Genomic DNA, 6806 nt, shown 5'->3' on the forward strand with positions numbered 1-6806 from the left:
TGGTCATGGATGCAATCCAGATTTAAAGGACAATCTGAGAGAGACCGAAGAACCATCAGAGTGAAATTCAAAGAGAGATGTACTTCAGAGGAATAAAGAACTTAGTTAATTAAAAAATAATGCAAATTCTAGCCTGATATCACAAAAAAAAAAGGATAGTAAGAAGTTCAGGAGTTGTCTGTTAAGAAGTGCAAGGTTGCCTTAGTCAGAGGATCCCCAAACTAATTTGTGCTAATAGTAGTTGGATGGTTACCATGTGCTTCCATGACAGGATAAAATGATATTGAAAAGTTTGCAACACTGTTTACTAATGCATTAGGATGTGGTTTAGAAGGAATTATTATTTTTAAAAAACATTTGATGAAGAGACAGAGCTGCAAGTCAAGGAGACAACCGACTTCCACTCTGTGACACTTCCTTTGAGTACCCCACTGAGATAAACTTAACATTACAGCCTTTTTCCTCTCAGATTAAAGTCCATCAGTGATGCACTGTCAGCTTAGCCCTACCCCTGATCAGATCTGCCTTTTCCTTTTATCTCCCAGTTTCACCACCTTCTGCCTTTCTCCATCTGATCAGATGAATTATCAAAGCATATTTATGTGCTGAGCAGAAAACTCCATCCCAGTGCAGCATGGATGGATTTTCCAAAGAGCCCATCTTGGTTTAGATGAATAGAGAAGACAAAGCCTGTTAGTCCATGCAGACTCCACCAGATACCACTGGAGGTTAACAGATGGGGTTCATTGCTCTGAAAGGCCTCTAAGATTTCAGTTTTTAAACTCAGGCTCCATGTCTCTCACCTCTCTGTCTTCACACCCTTCTCTGCACCCACCTGCTGTCTCTTTGCCCTGACGTCTGCCACCACCACCTTGCCCCACACCTCTCCTGTTCCTGCCTGGATCTCCTTGTAGGCAGGGCTGGAGCCAAGCCAAGCAGTCTTGGTGGAGTTTATCAGCTCAGTATCTGCCACCAGCAAGTCTTGGGCCTCTGGCACTGGCTCACCTGGCCACCAAGGAGTGCCTCTGCTGCCAGAGACTCTGGGGGCATTTAGGAGCCTCAGTGTCACCCAAAGCCACCAGGGACCCGCAGCCCCATCCCCTCCAGCCATGCCACGCTGCACCAGGAGCCTTTGCTCAAATTACTACATCCATGTATCGTGACATCTGCCTGTCAAAAACAGTGCCTTCAGCCTTGCAGTGGATATGAGGATGCTGCTGCATCCAGCTTAATGAACACACTCACTCTCAGACAATTAGTCTGGGTCAGCCAGTGGGTTAATTCAGTTCTGGAACTGTCTTGTTTTCTAGCTATGACCTTGTTTGCCTCTAATTTGGGCACCTTTGCATGTTGCCACACTGCATCTTCAGTCCTGGCAGCATCTGTACTACTCCTGAAATGCTTAATCCTCTAGCTCATATAAGCCTTGTCAGGCTCTGCAGAGATACACATAAATATATTTTAAATACCAGGCACCAGCACACTCCTCAGGTGTTTCAGGAATCTAGCCCACACAGCCACTTAGTGCCAACCTGCAAGTGGCTGCTTGCTGCCTCATGCAGAGCCTGGACTGACATGGTTTTTGATGTATCTATCACAAAAGGAAATCAAATTACAGCATAAAATACAATAATCCAATTCACATGCTAGTGAGCACCATACTAGTAGTTCACATGAAGAGGGGATGGTTAGAATGGCCACACAGGAGGCTGAAAATCCACAGGAAAATGAAAGTTTAGCCACAAGCCCTGAAAATTGATTACATTTATTTCAAGATTAAAATACTGTTCTGTCTCACTCATTTGCTCTTGAGGGAGGAAACTAACACTTGAAGTTGTACATAAAGCCTTCAAAAAAACAGTTTAAATGAGATGACTGTCTTCAGATTTACTTCCAAAATAAATTTTCTTACACTGGGCTCAGAATCAAAAGGCTCAAAGCAGTTGTAGAAAAAAAATTTAGTAGGCCTTAACCATAAAGATATAACTTTAGCCAAAAAAGTTAAAATTTTAAAAAATCATAAGAAACTTGCTCATTATACCTGCAATAACCTGGATTACTGTACCATATCCATATTTTAACATTATCTAGTCATCAAGGTTGAAATACCTTGCTATTGCCACAGTTCTCCAAGAAGCAATTGTATTACTAAAGACATTATTTAAAAAAAAAAAAAAAGAAAAAAAAAGGAATTTTCCTGATTAGTAGAAGCAATGTAGCAGCACCAAAATGAAAAAGGTTTTATTCAGTATCTTTGAGGCATAGACAGAGCCAAACTTCTGGAAAATTATCTCTTTCATCTCTCAGAAAATTGAGCCTGTAATTATGTTTTAGATCTTGGTAGAGACTTAGTATTTATATAATTGTTATGCAGTTCTTCTTTAGATATATGTTAATGTGCCATTTCTTGAGTTTTCATAATTTTCATGTATAGATGATTCATTTTCAGCAGCAGTAAAGGAATCTTGTAAGTTTTCATCTTTTTTTTTTCCCCACACATTTTTGCAAATCCAGTCCCAGCTCTGCATCGATGGGAGTTTGCAATAAAGTGCTTTCAAGCTACATATTTACAGAAACAGTTTGGATCAAACGCGAGGTAACCACGGCAAGCTGTGACAGCCCTCACGCTGCTGCAGCACTGTAAGGAGATATTGCAACCGAGCTGCTGTCGGGAATAACTGTGTTAAACAGCAAATCCAGATGTCGTGGCTGTGCAGGGCGGGGGCGGCCGGCGGGGTGCGGAGCCGCGATTAGCCGGGACGGGGTTATCGCTGCCGCGGACTCCTGCCAGGTCACGGGGCAGTATTTCTCTGAAGCGAACAATCTGCAGGAGTTTAGTCATAATAAAACAGGATAAAGCGTGTTTTTGTAAACACCGAAAGGAAGCAGAATCGCACTGCACAAACAGCTGCAAAAACTGTCCGTGTTTTGGGTCTGACTTCCTCAGCTTCCACGTTTTAGGTATTTAATTCTTCATAGAACATTTGAACAGGAATCAGGTGACCATGAGCAGAAATTTAAGGTCTGGTTGGGGGGGCAATATTTTCAAGGGAATTTAGTGTTTGGGATTTTGCTTTCACAAAATCTGGTAAAAACAGAGGTAATTGAGGAGGAAAAAAAGGGAAGTATATATTTTTATAGGACACATTTTCCCATGGAATGACCAGTGAAGCACAGACACTCACTTGTTTCAATTTGTGCAATCTCCAGTTTAGGGAAGTGCGTGAATATCCCAGGGGGAGTTTCAGAATTAAATGTCTGCATCTCCCAGACCCAGATTCTGCTCAGAGAAACCAAAAGGAAAACCTCGGGCATTGCTGGCACTTTCCAAGATTGCATCAATAACTGTGTTGCTTCACTCATATCTTACTTGCTGTAGGGTGGTATTTTTGTCTGCAGTTGTAATGCTGCAGCACAGCGATAACTCACCATGGAAGTGCGTGGGGCTTCGCTGTGTGATTTCATCTGTGCCTGGGCTGCTCCTCCAGCCTGAGCCCCACCAGCAGCCTCTGCAGGGCTCTGGATGGCAATGGGGCACAGTCGCTTTCAAAGCTCTGTTTCAGACCATGTTGATGCCTTATTAAAGGGTTTTCACTTCAAATGCCTTAATTCCTCCTCAAATTTTAGAGATTTGTCAACAGATAAAGAAGTTGCATGTGGGCACCTAAATGTTTAATCCAGCTCAGTGTGTCCTGCTGGATGACTTGGGCATTACTCATACACCTTGTACTGCTCAGAAAGCTTGTGCTCGCAGTCCTCGCAGGACTGGGGCCATACTTCATGAGTTAAGAACAGCTCTCCGTGCTCAGCCATGTTTGGCCTTGGCATGTTGCATATGACAAGGCCAGCTGTACTAGTCAGGGTCTGGATGTCTAATCAAGCAGAAAAGAGCAAGCAGCTATCTCTGGCGTCCTCCCCCGTTCCCCAGTAGAACACATTTTTCCAGAGCCACTGATATTCTTGCAGCACAGACCTGATTTATGACTAGTGCCCTCTGGAGCTACTGCAATGCTCATACTTAATTTGACAGTAATAGTTACAGTAGCACAAAGTGATAACATTTACAGAGGATCTTTCTGTAAATTACCCATACTTAGAGAAAAAAATCCATTAGTATTTCCTAGTTTCCCAACATTTAATTCTGTCAATACAAATGCTCCTGCAATTGTATAAAAATGTCCTCAAGATGCTCATAATAACACACCATTGAAACAAGCACAAATTTATGTATAGATATGAGAGAAATAGAGTATGAGAATTAAAGAAAAGAAATACACTCAATAAACTCTACTAGAGAGATACACTAAATAAATACCTGTTTTAAATTGCCCATTCAGCCCACATACAGTCTAACATTGTTAAGAGGGAAGGTCCCCTCCGCTACCTCCAGCTGCAATACACAAAGCTGAATTTAGCAATTAGATAAAAAGGTTGAGCTACTTTCTAATTTCCACACATTCAGGCACATGATGCAATTAGCAGAAACATTTTTGTGGATTAGCTTTTGCAAGCCCTGCTAGAGGGGCCTCATGTTCCCAGCCTTGCTGGAACTGCCCACGGATGAGCTAATGCACAGGTGAAACCTGCACCACTGCCGTGTTGCCGTGCACTGGAAACACTCCACATGTGGTGCTGGGGCCTCTTCTATTAACTCCAAACATTTTTCTCATCTATAATCTGTTTTTTCGATAGAGGGCAATAAAGAAAGGTGTACAGGGCTGTCCCTTTGACCCACAGTGCAGTGCTCTGCAGCAGCACGCAGTGGCCTGGGGTGGTTTTTATACCCAGGATTAACAGGGATTGGGAACGATGCTGAAGCACCGTGCTGAATCAAGGGTCGGAAATCGCTTTGCGGGGCAATTTCTCTGTTAAGATACAAAAACAACGATGATTTCCAAGTACAAACAAACACCATAATGCCCCATTTTCAGAATTTGTTTATTTAATCTCACTCTTTGTACACTAAACGGTGCAGCTCAGAGCTTGTTTGGATGAGCTGACAGTGCTGCACTTCAAGGCACAGAGGTTTGGCTACACGGGACAAAATTATCAGAAATTTTGGGAGAAGTGAATGCACATAAGTTTTTTAAACTTTGACAGTAAACGAGAAAAAAAAAGAGAACTAGTTTTCAATCAGAGACATCATGTTATGCCTGGTTTTCCCTTATTAGGGAAAGAAATGAAGATTTTCTGTTTGTGCTGAACTTGCTCCTGGTAGTTGTGAATACCACCAGTTTCAAATATGCATTCTTCTTAGTAATCTTTGTTTCCCAAATACATATTGAACTTGAACCAAAAAAAAAAAATCTCTTGGATCCATTCTCGGTCAGATGTACCACTGGCTTTATTTTTTCCCTCATGCTCATTTTGGTCTTATGAAAGATTGAGTATTACAGAAGGTGAAACATTTCTTTTGCTGCAAAATCCTCCCTCATAAAAGCATCATGCCTCCTTTATCCTCTGTCCCTTAGGTCCATTTTTTTTCTGCAGTACTCCAGCATCAAAAGCCACAGTTCTCTTTCCCCAGGATTCTGATAATTATCTCTTACTTGTTTCTACAATGTTTCTCCTAGTCTCTCTAAAAAAATTGCCAACACTTTATAAAATGCATAATGAATCATAAAGAACTATTTTATTGCAATTTAGCTGTAAGCACACTCATGAATTATCTAAGTTTGATTGTGAATAAAGATTTACACTTAACCTTGCCTCAAATATATACATGCATTGAGAATATCAGTAATATTCATGACAGACAGAAATGTCTCCAAGTTGTCTGTGACAAGGGAGAAAATCCCATCTTGATTTGCACTTCAGTAGTCTCAAGAATATGACTGTGGAATAAAAGTAATTTTTCCCCCCTTAGCTGAAGGACAGAGCCATATAGTTCATCAAGCCAAGCTAATGTATTTATGGTCCTAAGAGTTCTCCTCACCCCCAGACTTCAGGCTTATAGTGGAATCCAAGGTATGTAATGATGATATGAACATGATATACTTTACTTTAACCTGTGCTTCAGGCAGCTGTTAATGTCAGTCTAGCTTTCTGTAGTCTGCAGCCAAAGGAAAGCTGCCTGCAGCATATGTATGGCTTCAGTCTGCAGCATACTCACTGGGAAGGCAATGGCATGCTGAAGTAGATGCCACAGAATCAAAGAGCCATTTGTTAAAACTCAAGTCTCAGATGTTAACATACATTTGGGATCATTTCTCTGTCTAAGAAAGAAATTAATTTCCTCCCTGCTAAATTACTATTGTAGTATTGTCTAAAGTCTCACATGAAGATGCAGTACTAAACTTTGTACTAAACTTTACAGAAACATTTGAAAAGATGGTCTGGGTCTGGCTCCAAGGAGATGAAAGTCAAAGGTAGCACAAAGGTCAAAACACAGAAAGGAGAAACCAAGAAGTACAATGGGAAGGGAAACAGAGATACACTGACCTCTTCACAACTGCTGGGTAGATCAAGAACAGAAGTGTTTGAAATCAGTCTGTTGGCTTCTAGTCTAGTCTTCTATTGTATGCTGCTGCTTGTGACAGTCTTGGTCAGAATGCCTCCCTACTTCAATATTGCCCCAAATCTCTTTTTAAGTTATTCATGTTATGCAGACCCTTATACACCTGTGGTATACTAAGTAAGTTTGTCAATTACACTAAATTGGGAAGAGCTGTTGACTCCTTCCAAGGCAGGGAGGCACTGCAGGGATCTCAAGAAATCAGAGGCCTGAGCAATCACCACACATATAAATTTACCAAGAGCAAATGCTGGATTTGACACCTGGAATGGGGCAACCCTGGATGATGCAC

The sequence above is a fragment of the Pithys albifrons genome, chromosome 5 (assembly GCF_047495875.1).
Source record: "Pithys albifrons albifrons isolate INPA30051 chromosome 5, PitAlb_v1, whole genome shotgun sequence".
NCBI classification, from domain to species: domain Eukaryota; kingdom Metazoa; phylum Chordata; class Aves; order Passeriformes; family Thamnophilidae; genus Pithys; species Pithys albifrons.